General features: G+C 34.9%; 1 protein-coding gene across 3 annotated transcripts in view; it reads left to right on the top strand.

The window, feature by feature from the left end:
* LOC108449138 overlaps positions 1-15,906 on the top strand; it is a 63,065-nt gene extending 47,159 nt beyond the window's left edge. For all 3 annotated transcript variants that reach the window (XR_001865266.1, XR_001865265.1, XR_001865263.1), the window contains one exon: positions 14,773-15,906. The gene's annotated coding sequence lies outside the window, so the exon portion shown is untranslated. The remainder of the gene's footprint in view (positions 1-14,772) is intronic.
* Positions 15,907-17,704: the final 1,798 nt, after the last annotated feature.

Genomic DNA, 17,704 nt, shown 5'->3' with positions numbered 1-17,704 from the left:
TGACAAAGAACTTTTTTGAAAGCTGTATTCGAATATTGTTTAAAATTCAGATAAATATACAAACAAAGTTCTGCCTAGGGGAAATCAAACAGAAATTAAAGTAAGGAATGAGTACCATAAGAATATCATTCATCTAAAGTATATAATTCCTTGTATAAATAAAAAACCTCTAAATCTCCCTTGGAAAAAGAATGGAAACATGAAATGAAGGTACACATATCACCCCCAACCTTGTTTTTTAACAAAAATACAAAGATTTTATTTTTCTAAGTTACACTGCCATAAGAAGTTGATAAGAAAAGAAATCATAGAGGTCATGCCTAGTTTCGTTTTGTCTCAATTTGTCTTAAAATATGCTAGGTGCCATAATTTACTGTATGTAGAAATAAATAACTGTTGCTGACAGCTTTCCACTCCCCCATGCCATTCAACAGTGACATTTGATTCTTATTTAGGTCCATTCTGGAAAGCCTCTCTGTTTGACCAGGTCGGTACGTAATATCAACTGAACAGTAGAGAATGCATATTTCTGCTTTTCTTGGAATTCTGAAATATATTAATGGAATAATATACTTCTGTTAATGAAATTTATCTGGAGCATAAGATTAAAGCTACAACTCTAATTACTATACTCTAGTAACCATGGAATATAGATTATTAGCATTCACTGAGGGATGAAATTTTCAGGTAGCTGGCACTTGAAGCTAACTCTACATTTTGAATGTAAAATGTGTGGGTTTCATCTTGTGGTGAAAATTATCAGTTAGAAAGAAGGAGACCTCTGTTCTTGTCCTGTTTTTCTTGTTCTGTTGTTCCCTCTTGTGTTTTTGCCTTCTTCATGAAAGAGCTCATATGCAATGTTTTGAGCAGAGCATTACTCAATGTAATGCCCATGTTTTATTCAATTCACACTAGCGGAAACCTGCTTTGATTTGTTTTGTTAACAAGCTTGGTAATCATAACATCATCTGTTATACTTCCCATGACTTCATGGTATTTCATTGCCTCACAACAGAACATTGAATTTATTTTCAAAATGGGTTGGAGAACTGAAGAGGTAGAATTATCCTCATTTTGTGACTGAAACATTGAGATGCATTATCAGATAAATCAAAGATTGGTTTGAATACCTGGAAAGTCATTCTCAGAGTACTTAGCCCTTCAGTTTGGGCTACTGTTCCCAGTATCTTCAAATGTAGCTGCACACATTCTGTAGTTCAGCTGGTAGCCATTCATGGCATTAATTGTACTCCCAGAAAAGGATGAAGTCAAAACTTGCTGCATGAAAAAAATTGTGTAAATGGTATGATTCAAATGTTCTACTTTGTATCACAAAATTTTTGCATGTCTGGACTCTGACAAACTCAGCTTGAGGAAAATCTTGAGGGAAGTAGCTCTCCATTTTCCTTTTTTTTAAAGAGTACACCAAAAGACATTAAAGGCTCTCAGTCTTTAAAGATGGATTATTTAGAAAACACATAAACAGAAACAAGGTAATCCTTTTTGTAAAAAAATCAGATGTTGTCTGTTTCAAACATCAAAATTACCTGAGGCTTTAAACAATTCTCCTTTTCCTCCACCATCTCCTTTTTTCTAGCTTTGCTTTTGAATCAGAGAACTCCCTGTGTTCTGGGTCAGAAAACCCCATAGATTCTCCCTAGGTCTTTAAAAAAATTTATCTTGCACAAATTTGGCTTTTGTTTCTACCTAACAGCAAGCCCTTTGTTTCAAACACGGTCTCCATCTCCCTCATCCTATAGGCCACCCCTCAGTGCCTGCCTCAAATGATATTTTTCAACCTGACCAGATGCTCAGCCTAAGAGAGCAGTCTTCCCTTTCCCGTAAGCATTCCTTTTAGCTAGCAAGGCAGAAACCTGGGCAAGTAGCCTCCTCTGTTGTTCAGCCATCCCTTATAGACAGAATATATAATCATAGAATCATTAAGGTTGGAAAAGACCTTGAAGATCGTCAGCTGCATTGAAGTGTGTCATGAAGTGCCACATCTACTCCAGGGATGGTTATTCCACCACTTCCATGGGGATATTTTTCCAATATTTAACCACTCTTTCAGTGGAAAAATTTTCCTAATATTCAACCTCAGTCTCTCGACATGCAATGGCATACACATGCAATGGACTGTCAGATAATTCAGTTCATCATAGAACTGTAGAAATCACAGTCTTCCTAGTCTTAGAATGAGTGTTTCATCAACAAAATGTGAATAAACCTCTCTTTGACTTTCATGGATAATTCAAGGAGTAGAGAGTCACAGTTTTTCCCTTTCATAATTTGGTCATTAACCTTTCTCCCTTCTACCAGTTCTCTCCTCCAGCTCATCTTAATTCACTCATTCCCTTCATTCTTTCACCTAGGCTCTCTGTGTTGTCACTTACATACAAATACATTGACTCCTCACCAGTCATCCCAATTTCGTTTGTTCTGTTTACTCTCAGATCTTTCCTTGTCACTTCTGTTTACTATCACAAGTTCAAAGTTTTTGCATTCTGTCCACCTACTGACCTTTTCTCTTTCAGTTTTTTTAGTCTCATGTGCCTTCTTATGAAAAAGGGCCTAAGAATGTGAACTTCCTGAATTTAGTACCAATAAGGCTATCAGGAGTTCCAGGCAATAGTTTTCTGAGGAATGATTTGGTCAATTCTATATTGCTTATTGTTATCCGTTGTGTAGTGAAATCTTTTTAGAGTCTTATACCTTGAGCAGATTTGAAGATTTTAATGGGATAACAACAGAAACATTCTTGACAGACTTTATAAAAATCTCTTTTCCAAAATGTGTAGCATTGCAGATTTTTGTACAAGGAAATAGTATTGAATTTTTCCTAATTTTCTTTAGACACTTTCTTGGGAATAGCAGATCTGTTTGATTGAACATTTATGGCAGAAATGCAAAAAAGGGCAAATCATTCCATCCTGAGTTGTTCATTCAGCATGGAAAATGTAAGTTCAGACCATTGAACCTAAGCAAAGTTATAATCAAATGAAAATATGAACCACTGACCAACCTTAATAATAGGTGGTACCAACAGTCCTGCTTAAAATCTTTATGATGTTCTTGTTGTCATGGAAGTAATTGTTCCAATGAAAATTCTCCTAATACTTCATTCTTTGATAATAAGAATAATGTACTTCATTTAAATATGCTTGTGTATGGCTCAGTTTCTCAGGGTGAGAACACCAGTGTTTTAATTCTCACACCATGAGTGCAAAATGTCACAAAAAGATGTATATTCTAGAGGCAGACATACTATGGAGTAAGATGTGAAGTATGGAAAAGTTATGAAGTCTCAACATAGGGTGACTGAAATCTGTAATACAGACCTATATATACATTATATTTTGGCAACACAGCATGATTTTAAAAATGAAGTAGAAACAACTTCGTAGGTATAGTTGCATTTCCTCCTATGCCATTGTTACGGTAAAGTATATTGATTACCATTAGATTCTGTGTAGAGACTGGTGCAGGCTGCAGAGAGCCTCTTTCCTTGTTTTACATCTATGTACATCTATTGTACACTTGTACATCCATGCTAAAGAATATTATTTCTTCTGGCATTTGGAATAAAAACCCCCACCTGCCTTTAAGGACTTTGGTGTTCCTAACACTTCTTCAGTCATTGCACCAGAACGGTGGAAAAGGAGGGAAAATTTTCTTGATAGGTAAATAAAGAATATAGAGAAAAATGTAAAGGGTAAGTGAAGCTTAGTTTAAATAGAATAATACTTAAGATTTTATTTAATTATTATTGCTTATACAAAAGAATTGATTTATAAAACCACCTCTTCTTACCTTAAAAACCTTAAAATATGAATTTTTATATAAAAATATATATATATAAAATATAAAATCTAACTCGATATAATCACAAAACAACTGAATACAGCAGCGATACAATTCAGTTTTCTATTCATCTCTAATGTTTAACATTCCTCACACCATGCTAGTGACAGCAGAATATACATTTACTTGCCAGTAAAAGGAGAAATAAAAGCAATAAAACAAAAATACATTGAATCCCTTGGCTCCAAAAATTTTCACTGGTTTTCAGAAATGCTGCACATTTCTAGATGAGATCTGTTTTAACATAAGGTATTTATTGCAACTTTTAGTTTTACTTATCTTCAGGACAAAAAAAGAAAAAATTCCCTCCCTCATCATATGTTCAGTGATGCCTTCTTTAAATATTTTTTAATTTGCTGGTATTTTAATTTCTGTTACTGACAGTTACTCTATCTATGAGACATACCTTGTTCATTTTATAAAAAAAGTCACTGCTATATATTTAAAATTATATAATTTTACATATAAGTACCTCCAAGAAGTGGTTTCTGAACCCTTGTCCACTTTTCCAGTGCAGGGCAGGGAATGAGTGGCTATATGTGGGGCTGAGCTGCCTACTGGAGTTAATCTGTAGCAGCTTAGTCAGCTGAGTCTGCATTTGTCTGCCTTAGCTAATATTTTCACTGTGGAAGTGTCTGGAAGTCGTTGCTGAAGTCCTCATAGACTGAATGACAACAGAAGAACATGAGATATGATTTCTGCAGATATGCAGTGTATATAGTACAGTTCTCAAATTTTCCATTCCAATAACAGCATCAGTTGCGGCTGGAAGGGACCTCTGAAGGTCATCTCATCCAACTCCCCTACCCAGGTTAGGTCACTAAAAACCATTTGCTCAGGACTATGGTGAGACAGCTTCTGTAAATCTCCAGGGATGGAGACTCCAGAGACTCTTTGAGCAAACTGTCCGAGTGCTGTGAGAGACTGTAAAGATTGATATCTCAAGATATTTTGGGGTGCATGTGTGTGGGGGAAGAGGCAAGTCAGGCCTTTCCCTGACGAGGCAGCGGCTTGCTCTGCACTCCCCCTCCCTAGAACCTGTATCCCAGCCCAGCAGTGCCTGTCAATCCCTGGCACACCAGAGGCAATGCTCTACACCTGCTTCTGGAGCCCCTAACCCAGCTCTTGAGTGGCCAAATTAGGCAGGAATTCCTACCTGAGGGATGGACTCAGGAAGGCCAAGGGGTACTTAAAGCTGAGCACAAGGCAAGCACATGTTTTTACACTACCTCTTCTTGGAATTTCTATCCACTGAACACTGCTGGAACCCAGGAGCTGGTAGTTATATGTGCCCTTTTCTATATCTTTTCTTTCTTCCTCCAATTCTCTCTTGAAATTTTTGAGTAATGTAAAATCAAATGAGCCTGGAGTTTGCTAAGTTGAATGGGATAAGTTAATATTTTGGGAAGTGTTTTATGTTGATTGAATGCTTCTCTAAACCTTTGCCAAAATTCTCTGATTTTCTGAGGTTGCCAGTGGAGTTCTTTTTGTTGTTTTGACCTCTTTAGAATATTTTGTCAGTATTTCTCCAGTGTGTCTAACTCAGAGTACATGAACACCCATAAGCTGCTTTAAAAGTCTTGTTCAGCAAGTTTTTTGGGGCTTTACAAGTGCTTAGTCACAGTATCAAATATGATACACAATAACAAATATAATCAAATGTGATAGAATATGGTCATATTTTCTGGTTTTGTCTGGGATAGAGTTGGTTTTCCTTGTGGTAGCTATTATGGGGCTGTGCTTTGGATATGTGCTGAAAACAGTGATGTCTTTCAAAGCAGCACAGTATTACTAGTTTTTATATACAGTTATCTCACACCACCCAATGGTTAAGTGATTTTCTCTTTTTTCTCTCTTCATGTATATTTAAAAATTCTAACATGGTATGATCAGCGACTTGTTCAGTCTCCAAACCCACTTAGGAGGTTAGTAAAGCATAGAAGAAAATAAAAAGGACCAAAATCACAAAGTAACAAGTTATTAATGTAACAAGTTATCAAATAAAATTCATTATAGTAGCAAGCTTCTGTTCTGGTTCCAGTTACTCAAAATTTTTTCCAGTGTCTGCAAAATGAAATTCAGATAGGTATATACTTAGTTTGTTGCAGCCTGCAGGTTTGCAGACAGGAACTTGTGCTGAGTCCAGAGTTCTTTGTTTCTCAAAGGTTCTCTTATAGGAATAGAACGAAGTTGACAGGCAAGCTGACTACTACTTGATTCCAGCTATAAAAGAGGATTAAAAGTTAGGGTGGCTTCAAAAGCTAGTGCCACCAACAAAATAAAACTGGAAAAGGAGCAAAAAAAGCTGCTGTACAAATTGAAAAATCCATTGGATAATACTACTTTTGATAGTAGGGCATAGGTATCATACTTCATAAATTGCTCATTATCACTGACTTTTAATAGCAAGGTCACTGTAATGTACTCAGTGTCTGGCCACTTTATTCACTCCTAACAAAGCTAGGAAAAAAACCTTAAATAATCTGCTTTTGCAGTTGGAAAGCAATTTGCCACAATATCAGTTGAAAAAAAAAGAGAGAAGATTCAATTCGTTGGTACTGCAATTTTATGCTCAAACAACTTTTGGGACCGAGAAATACTGTGCATGAATTCAGAAACAATTTGAAAATAGACAGGGCAGATGTTACACTGACCTCTGTCCATTAGAATGCGGTAGATAGTTTGGTTTATCTTTTTTTTTTAACCAGATAATATAACCTCTAGGGAAATCATTATCAACAGTGTATCTTTAAGCCATGTGTTGACACACTTTGGATATCTGTATTTCTTTAGCGAAAAAAAAATTAGTTCGGTTGAAACCCCAAACTGATTTTGATACTGCTGCTGGTGTATAATAGTATAAAGAAGTTAATTCATAAATGCACATACATAAATAAAGATATGATCCAACAATAAAAAATTACTTAGCAGATGTTTGAATTTCTATTTTTAAAATAAGGTACCATTTTCCTTTTCATAATACTTTTACTGACAGATCCAAATCATACTCCTAACACTAAAAAGAGAAATAAAAATGGATTGCTGTTCTAACAAAAAAATATGCTATAGATTCTTATCCCAAAACCTCTTCGGACTTGTGAATTTGCATTTGAATTGAGTTCTTGTTGGTGGTATCTCTACAATTTTTGACCCTTAAATAAAATAGTGATCAGCTGTCTCATGAGCTTTCTTTGTCTGGCTGATGTCAAAGCAATGTGTGTTGCTTTTAGAACACACTATAACAAAGCAGTAGCGAAGACACATTTCCACAACTTTGTGAAAGTCTTGAAAAATATCTCTTCTACTGTTTCCTCCACAAACTTATTTTCATCTTACCTGTAGTCTTTTGTTTTGTATGAGGAGTGGAAGAATTTTATTTTTCCTTACTCTTAAAAATTTTAATTATTTAAATAATTAATTGTCATTTTAATCTAAAGAAACAAAAGACACAAAAAGACATCAATAGGGAATATTTCATGTTCTGTGAATAAGATGGGATTTAAGAGACTTTAACCTTCCATAAATGGAGAAGTTTAACCAGAAGTCTAAGGAAAACTAAGGTGGTTTATGTAGAAGGGTGCCACTGATAAATGAAAACAAAACCCCCCCAAACATATAAATCTTTTCCTGAATGAAAAAAAGATCTTTGAACTTTCAAACTGTTGATCTAGGCACAACATATGCAGATTGATTATACACAAAAGAGGAATGCAATATAGTTGTCTATCTGGAGTTATTAATAATATTCTCTATTCTCTGGGTCTATTTATCACTAACAGTAAAGGGGATTTTTTGACACAATTTTACATTATACCAATATGGTTCTCTAAGCAGAAGAATTAGGTTAATAGACTAAAATATTGACTAGAAGTCATAAAATCACAGCATGGTTGGTGGTGAAAGGAACCATAAAGATAATCCTGTTCCAAACCCCCTGCCATGGGCAAGGACACCTCCCACTAGACCAGGTTGCTTAGAGCCCCATCCAGCCTGGCCTTGAACACTTCAGCACATGGAACATCCACAACTTCTCTGGAAAACCTGTTCCAGTGCCACATCACCCTAAGAGTGAAGAATTTCTTGTCTGTGTTGCCTGTCCCAGAGCTGATGGCTGCAGGGAACAAGGTGCAGCAGGGAAACCAGCGGGCTCATCGTGTTCTCTAGCCATCTCATTTTGCCTGACATTGCCCCACACGGCTCAGTGCAGAGGCCATTGCTTCATTTAATAATCATTCAATTATATCTACTCGTATTTTAATTTCTTCCACACACAACAGCAACATCAAACAACTAATAGTTCTTTCATTTAATTCACACTTACATAATTGCCTGCTAAATGGACAGATCTCACATTTACGTCTGTGTCATAAGTGTATGTAGGATTATTCATTTAAATTACTTCATATATAGTGTTTTCTGTACACTTATATATCACGTTCAAAGAAAGTGTCAGTGGATACTACAAACTCCATCATTTTGTTTCAATATGTTTAAAAACTTCCATTTCACTAAACTATTGTGAACAAGACAGAATTTCTCTGTTATAATTTTAGCTTACTAAAATGATATTTTTTGTGTGTAGGAGGAAGATAAAATTTTAAAAATAGATAAAAGAAATAGCTTACTAAATTTGGTTAACAAGTTTCATTTTTATATTCCACAGAAAATACTAGGAATTGAAAGTACACTGTCCCCACACAAAAACAGCAAAGCAAATTTTTTAATGAAACAAAATAAATGCAAATGGTTTTATATATTTACACATCTATTATGCTATACAATATGAAAAGCATATACATCATCAGCACAAGTAGTTTATTTCTATTTCTTGATTCCATCTTGATCACACAGGATACAAACCCAGACCTTAGTCTTAGTCAAAAATTGCTTTTCTTTTTTTCTGATACACATTTGTTAGGAAATTGAAATTGCTATTTTATGTCAGAAAATATTGTGCAGTGGCTCACAATATTTAAAATTACATTTTATTGTTTCTTTTCATAATTTTCTATTTTATTGTAACTGAGCAGGATCTTCCAGTTAATAGTCTCTAAAGATACAGTAACCTAACTTTGTAAGTGGGTAGAATTGATTTAAGACTGCAAGTTATTAATGCATTTAGCCACTTCCATTTATCAGAATTAGATTTCTATTGTCATTATGGAAGTAAATTTCAGTTTTTCTGGAAATCTTATACAATTTCTTCAATCTTGACTAGCCTGAATAATGTTGTGCTCCAAGAAAACATCATGACCTTCCTCCACATCATCTTTTCATATCAGTATTGAGTATATATAACAACCACATTCCTCATATAACGTTTTGGGAAATCCAGTTATTAGCTTTTTTTGTCATGCAGACAATCGTTATTCTTACACTTTATTTTCTATATCTATATCTGTTCAGAATGCATCACAGTATTTCACCTTTCTTCACATGAGTAGGAAGTTGCTACAAAGGACTTTGCTAAAGATTTCTGGAAGGCCAAAAAAAATTACATGCACATTTCTCCTTTATCCCCTATTTTAGTAGATTAGAGGGACTTGAATTTTGTTTGTAGAAGCCATGCTATTATCTCCATCCCTGTTCTGATTTTCAGAGTAATAAAACACAGCTAATAGTATAGTTCCTTATTCTGCGCTGACAGGGAAGCACCTTTATAGAAAATTTGTAGCTTCTGTTCAAAGACTAGCAATCTTACCTGGCAACTGATTTATTTGCATAGATTAACTGTGTCTTACCTGACAGTTGGTGGTCATTTTGTGCAATGGTGATGACACAATAATTCTTAGATCTGGAAGCACTTTTCCTCCAAGTGATGTGGGGGTTTTTTTGTTTTGTTTTTTTTTGTTGGCTGGTTTGTTTTTTTTTTTCCCCTGGGAGGGAGGGGGAAAACTCAACTAGATCTACAATGTGAACATAAAATATTCAGTTTGCCTTATGAATAAAACCCACAAAATCAGAGTGAATGTTAAATCTACTTTTATATCACAAGACAATTTCAGAATTTATGATGACTTCCAAATTGTTGAATAGGTGTCTCCTTCTCTCCCTTTATTCAAAATTTACTTTTTCATACCAGCCATTGCCAGAAAGCATAGCCTATATAGGCATCCAGTATGACGCAGCCTAGGTATATTATTGTCTCTCTTGAATTTGTTTCTCTTCTTTGATGACATACATAATTTTTAAACTTATTTTCTTCACTTGATATTGAATTCCACAGAAAGGAAAAGCACCTGGGATTGAAAGTAAATTTAATTAATGGAGAATTTCTAATTTTACCCTGATATTTGTGTAGTTTCTCCAATGATATTCAATAATATTAATTCTTCTTCACTAAGTGTGGTTTTATAGTTTTCCCAGGATATATATATGTTGAGAAAGAGCTTATATCTGCACCCTGAAATCTAGTAGCTAGAGAACCATCCAAAAATATATTTGGTATTTGAGCTTCCAGTAAAAGAAGTCTGCCTGTTAAATTAAAGAGAATGCAAGAATTTTGTGTGACTCTCAGCACTTACAAGGTGCAGGCTAACTTCTCACGACTTTGATGCATGTCACAGGATTTTCCTAGCTAATGAAGCAAGACCACTTGAAGAAATTCTAGTAAATTAGACAGGGTAAAGGGAAACTTCCAGAGTATGAAACTCTGCTGTTCATAATTTAAAATTTCTAGAATAATCCCTGAAATATTTTTGCTTTGTGAAATGTAGCTGTCGTAGGCACAGTCTGGAAACTAATGTAAGTCAGAGAAAAATCCCTGAATGGCAGACATCTGTTTTGGAGAGTAACAAGGTCAAAAGTAACAATGTGAGGTATTTCCCTACCTGGCCTCAATATCAGAAAATGATCCCATGATTTTCATGGCAGTGTGGACATAAATTCACCTCTGTGTCTTTTGAATACAAGCAAACAGCCTATTTTCCTCACTGTCAAAAGCGTTCCATTTAACTAAATTTTAGGATTGTCTGGTCAAAGGAAAAGAATTTTTAAGAATTAACCAATGAACATTTAGCCACATAAACCAGCTGAATAAATATGAATGCAAAATATGCTTTCCCTCACGTTTCATGTGATAAATTGGTACATATTTCATTGGACTTGGAGAAGAAAACTATATGAGTCCTTCAACCTTTGTTAAAGTTTCCCAATCTAAATGTCTTTTTAATTAATTTCTCACTCTGGAAGTTATTTGGGTTAATAATGGTTTTTTCTCCTTTTACACTTTATTTATTATTCTTTTACCCAAATAAGAAGGTGTTTATCTGTATTTCCAACAAGCCACGTTTTTCTACTTTTTTATTTGAAAATACTAATTGCAATTTTAATTTGACATTTATGGCAGGTATTTAATAACTATTTATCCTTAGCCGAGCTACTAACAAGTTAAAAAGTCATTGTGAGAAACAGTACTCTTCCTCAGTAGGAAATACTCAAGCATTTTGTCACATGCACAATTCATAGCTCAGTGTTAACATAGGTCTGTTGATCATATTTCTAACCGTTGCATAAGTTAACAATATACATCAGAAAATACAAGAGGTAATGGTAATCATGATATTGGTACAAAAATGATTTAAGGAATTTAACCTGTTTTGAGTGACACAATTAAAACTTACTACTCTGTTTTACTAATCATCTCTAGTATAAGAGAATTTTTGGGTTTTTTAAAATGCTTCCTAGATACCTAGCTGCAATTGAATTTTTAATAAACTGTTTTGTCTTTATATTTTCTTTTGTGTTTAGGCATCATTCTTGTTAAAAGAATCAAGCCATATGAAAAATTATATTTGTTCTTTCTAATGTCTTCATAAAGTGAAACAAATGGTTCTTAATAATAGTAACTACTGAATAGTTCTTTCATTTTCTGTCCTGAAAAAAAACCAACAAAGCCATTTACAAAGAAAAAAATGTTTTCTCTCTTTAATCTCTGATGGAGAAATCTCTACTTTATTAAATAAAATGTGACATATTGTCAGGAATAGGATTGACACTACTTATCTGACCAAGTAAAACTTGCTGTTGATGTAGTTGGACATTACACATTTGGATCACAACTAAATATTATATATACACATATAACTACCTTCTGCTTTTATAGAGATTAGAACACCTTAAATGTAAGACATGCAATTTAATTTTACTAGCAGAATTTTCATAAAAATATATGCCTAACCACCTGTTTTAAGCGGAGCTCACCCATTTTCTTCTGTCTTGCATAAAGTAATTAAACACTGATTGGCCCACAGCAGAAGGTGAAAAGTAAGTTTGATTCTCTAGACTTCTTTTTAGACTATTTGATGGCTGGGAAAATGAAAAAATAACACAAAAAAGTCGAATAGTTGATGCAGATTTCTAACAATTGGTTTATCAAATAAGTAGGGATAAAATAGTCACCAAAGCACTTACTAGCTTCCCCAAATGAGAGGAAACCTACTTTACCAGATAGATAAATTTGTAAGCACGGAACTTTGAAAAACAGTTTGTAGTTTGATGTTCCAATTCTGTCTAAATTGCACTCTGTGTAACTAAATCTCTAATATCTTTTATGTATCTATATCTAAATTTTCAAAAATTCAATGCTCGTTACAACATATACACCTGCATTTACTTGCTAAGTTTTCTTGCACATACTCTTAAATTATCAAATTGGGACATTTTATAAATTAAAAACCCAATACATCAGCAATAAATATACAATATGTGATGCTTATGATTTTAGTGTCTAATACATTCTGTGCTTCTGTCTTACAATGAATTATGCTTCTGACAGTACTTTTCATAAATCGCATTTATTAAATTATATGCTCAATATATTTTACAGTCTCACTGACATTGTTTTCCATTTAAAATTCAGATAAACTGTATCAGTTACTGCAAACATCTTCAAATAATGATTGAACAGCTGATGCTAATTTTTTATGCATGAACTGACCATTAATTAGACAGATTCTTCACTCATGGGAGGCAGGGCTAGTTAATTTGTAAGAGTAATTATTCTGTGTTTGGACTGGGAGGGTTAATCTCTTAACTGATTTTTCAAATGTTGTTATATTGTTATACAACCCAAAATTTAGCAATTAGTACACTGTGTGAAGTAAGAGGTCCATACCATTACATATATCTCTGTATGAGAAGAAACCATACAGTCTTTCTGAATTAATCAAATGAGCTAACAAATTACTGTGGATAATTACAGGCATCTAGAGATGTGAGACTGCTAGCAATCAGACACTTGTAATGCTAAGAGAATAATTACATCTTGTGTTTTGTCTTAGAAAAGATTAAAAGATATTCTACCAATCTGTAGTATTTTGAATTATTTTACTGCTCATTAATGATCATCTGGGGAGCAAGGGAAGTGAAATATTTTACTAGTCTTTCTAAAAGACTACAAAGTACTTTCAAACAAGTTATCACTTAGTGAATATGACAAAGAAATTAAAAATATGAAAATAGATGGAAATGAGAGAATTCTCCCTTAGCGTCAACTTATATCTTAAACTTCTTGTAAAGAGGGTTTGTGATAAAAAGTGGTGACCTAGAACTTAACCCACCTAGATGATCAAGGGAAGCCAGCTAATGTAATATTTTTGGATATCAGTAAAGCTTTTTGTCTCTCATAGGATCCTTTTGAACAAAATGTCCAGCACACATCTGGATAAACACATCATGGGATGGGTGAGCAACTGGCTCACAGGTCAGGCACAAAGGGTTATGGTGAATGGAGTGACATCAGAGTGGTGACCTGCCACTAGCGGGGTTCCACAGGGCTCCATCCTCAACCCTGTGCTCTTTAACATCTTCATTAACAACTTGAACACAGGACTGGAAGGGATACTAAGCAAGTTTGCAGAAGATACAAAACTGTGAGGAGCTGTTGACTCCCTCAAAGGCAGGGAAGCCCTGCAGAGAGACCTCAACAAGTTAGAAGACTGGGCAATCACCAACCATATGAATTTCAACAAGGGAAAGTGCTGGATTCTGCATCTGGGATGGGGCAACTGTGGGTGTAGGTATAGACTGGGGAATGACATGCTGGAAAGCAGTACAGCAGAAAGGGATGTGGAGAACCTGGCTGACAGAAAGTTGAACATGAGTCAGCGGTGACCTGGAAGCCAGGAGAGCCGACTGTGTCCTGGGGTGCATCAGGCACAGCATTGCCAGCCAGTCTAGTGGTGTTCCCAGGGATCAGTCTTGAGTCCAGTCAGATGATTCCAGATGATTCCAAAAGACCCACCACAGAACACAGCTGAGCCCATCAGTCAAGCTGGTGGTGCCTCTAGGAAAACATATTTAAGAATGGGAAGAAAATTCCAAACAGGCAGAGAACACAAAGAGTGAGAAGCAGCAGAGGAACACCACAGTCACAGAAAAGAGGGGGAGTAAGAGGTTTTCCAGGCACTGAAGCAGGTATTTAAGTTGCAGTCCATGAAGGACCCACACAAGACTAGAGGAAAAGTGTGAGACAGAAGAAGCAACAGAGACAAAGCACTGTGCACTGACTGTAAATCCTCCTCACATATTTTCACCATTGACTCATTGAAGGGCTGAAAGAATTGAGGCAACCTTTGGAAATCAGGAGGAGAGGGAAGAGATGAGGGGTGAGAAAGCTATGCATATTTTACATTTTTTTAATGACTGAAACAAAAATCAGTTAATTTAAAGAAATACTCAAATAAAAAACAATCCTGATATTCTGATGGTATCTACATAAACCTCACCTTAGGAATATGCCTGAAATATCTGCCAGATTTTTTTTCTACTTTTGAACTAATGGCACAGAGGGAATTTCCAAAACTCTTTTGTTTATGTTTTAAAAAAATGGTCACAGCTATATTTTCTTGAATGTGTAATCACCTTGTGCTGGGCTTTCTTTGGCACCATCTACTTAACATTGCCGTGTAGTCTCGTTTCAGATTTCTGCTGAGATAGAAGATTGATAGTCAGACTGTCCCTCTGGGAAAAGAAAAAGAGAAAAAGGCTAATTACCATCTAAAAAGAAGCTTGTATATCAAACATCATGTGACATCCACAAAAGTTGCTGAGTGTAGCTTTTATGGAGGAATGACTCTGGACCTGAACTGTCACTAGGTAGTGCTGACCACCTTTAGAAGAATAAGACTGGTTTTGGACTTGATCTCATCACCTAACACATGTTTTCTTTGAATTGTGCATTTGTAAGTAAGATAGATTTTTGTGGCAATATGGCTGACAGAAAATGAGTACTTTGAGAAAATTAAAGACATCAAAAATTGACACCTTGTATACTCACCCACAAATTCAGAGGTTTTACAGCCTTTTCAATCAAAATTGCCTAGCCATAATAAAATATTCAGGGAACATCCTCCTATGGTAATTTTCTGCTGCATCACGGAGTGGAATCATTCTTGCAAATATATGGCACCCAAAATTCAAATAGAGCCTGGATGAAGACATCTTCCTCTGATAAGAAAAAAAGGGAAATTAACAAAAATTGATATCAAACTGTCTGTGAAGTCTATGAGAAAGAAGACATCTGAGGACAGATGTTCTTCAGTCTAGTAAATACATGCACTATATACTTGTTTATTTGTATTTGTATGCATTTTAATTTTATCTGTAAAGAACAAGATTGATGTCATTCCTTCTTTGTCTGCTTTTGGAAGGCGTGTAAACCTATGTCTGCTTTTTTGAAGTGAACACACTGTTCTGTATTACATTGATTTTAGTCATATTTGTAAAGCTAAGTATTTTTATTGAGCTAATTTTAAAAGGAAATCAGTTGACTTTGTTTAGAATTTCTTACCTTTCAGTGGTATTTATAGGCATTCAATTATTTCTAAGTCAAGCAATAAGTGTATTCTATATCCTGACAATCTTTGGTGATTGTTAGGATGCAGAATACATAGAGCTTGGTTTAGCTCTCTTACCTCAAAAAGAAATTTTGACTTTGAGCAGTGAATGGAAAAATGTCCCACCTTAGTCCTTGGGAAAGGATTTCGTTTTTTGGTTTGTCTTCTTATTTGGTGTGTAATAAATTAGGCAATTTTCTAAACAGCATATATGAATACTGTTCTCCATGTAAACTCTGCCTTAACTCAGCTAACTCAGAGCAAAGAATTCTGCCGGGTAGTGGTGCATGGGAGCCAAAGTGTCAACGTTTAATTCCTCTTTCATCTATTTTGGGGCATTGCTAGAATGTTCTCTGCCAGCTGAATACACACTTATTTAATTAATCATTGATTCAGATTTCCTTTGTTTAAATCCTCTTAATGGCTCAGTATAGGGAGGTATTCTAATATATGTCTGATAACAGAGAACATTAACTGTGGAAGTGTATTTGTGACTGTTCTCTTTAAAAATATTTTTTACTTTAAGAGGTTATTTTATAATGTAGTTCCTTGAATGAAGACTGCCTTATTACATGGATTGATAGAAAACTGTCTCAAAATATGCCTTTGACAGACCACTGATCTTTTCAGAGTGAGGAAATTCAGACACCCAGATTCCCTTTCATCCCAAACTTAGTGCTTCAATCAACAGCCTGCACTGTGGGACAACTATGAAAGGGAAGAAGAAAGACAAATATGAAAAGGAGGGTGATTTCCAACTTTTCTGTTTAATCTGTCACTACATAGTTAAGGATATAAGATTTATGAGAAAGAATGAGAGGGAAAGTTAGAAAAAAGAGAAGAAAGGTAAGGAAGTATGATACTGCAAACTAGTGGCTAGAACATTTTGGCAGGATGGAAAACTGAGTCTCTCGGCTGTGAAGATTCTTTCTGAATTTTATTTAATTACTTCTATCAAAAAAATAATACCAGGAAAAGATTTTTTCACTAAGTTCTGAGTAATATGACTGAATTTTGGAATAATAAAAATAACTGCATTTTGCTTTTTCTACGTAATGTGGATGCCTTCTCATGCTGACTTCATATTGATTCAAGACACCTCTTTCTGTGAGGAATTTGCAGACTTGTTTCTAGATCAACACATTTTGATCAATACATTTTCCTAATGCTATTTGCTTGTTTGAAGTGGTCCCCTGAGATGCCAGCTTTTTATCATTTTGTCTAAGTATAATGCTCTGAAATATTTTCATGCCAATCAGAAATAGGGTCCTATGTCTAACAGAGATGGGCCAAAGAAGATCACTGACCATATGCTACTTAAGAACCAGGGTCTACATTTCTGTAGATGGATTCAAGATTTGAACTGTATCTAAATTTCCAGGTGATAGATAGTCATGATAGAAAGATTTTCAGTTTGAGATGAAGTTGCTAGTTTTATGCCTCTGGCTAAATCCACAGAATGACTGCCTTCTGGAAAAAAATTACTGAGAGGTCATGTGTAGAACAAATTTCTTCATTAGAAGAACAACTCTTTATTAATAGCCCAACTTCGTTACTGAGTTGGCTTTTACTCAAAATAGTGATTGCAGAGAGAGGCTCTACTTAAAGTGAAAATCAGACTGGCCCACCTTGAGCACATTAGCAAAATCAACTAATCAACTATGTTTGTCTTTCACTCTGTTAAAGAGAAAACCTTACCATACAAAACCAAATGAAGCAATGATAAAATTTATCCTCACATGGGAAATGTGAGGATAATACCTAACATATGGGAAATACCCATATGTTAAGAAAAAGGTTGAAAGAAAAATTACAACTGAAAAATAAAATAGACTTGTCTTCAGGGATGTTACCTCTATTTCAGAAGAATGAGTAGGAAAAATACTTAAGTAATATGGGAGTGAAAGGGAATTATACTACACATACCACTGTAATTTTGGAGGTTAATTTGTAGCTAGTGAAAGACAGATATATTCACAAAACTGTTAGTGAAACATTTAATCCAT

The sequence above is a fragment of the Corvus brachyrhynchos genome, unplaced genomic scaffold (assembly GCF_000691975.1).
Source record: "Corvus brachyrhynchos isolate BGI_N302 unplaced genomic scaffold, ASM69197v1 scaffold17, whole genome shotgun sequence".
NCBI classification, from domain to species: domain Eukaryota; kingdom Metazoa; phylum Chordata; class Aves; order Passeriformes; family Corvidae; genus Corvus; species Corvus brachyrhynchos.
This window is presented reverse-complemented; position numbering and strand designations above follow the sequence as displayed.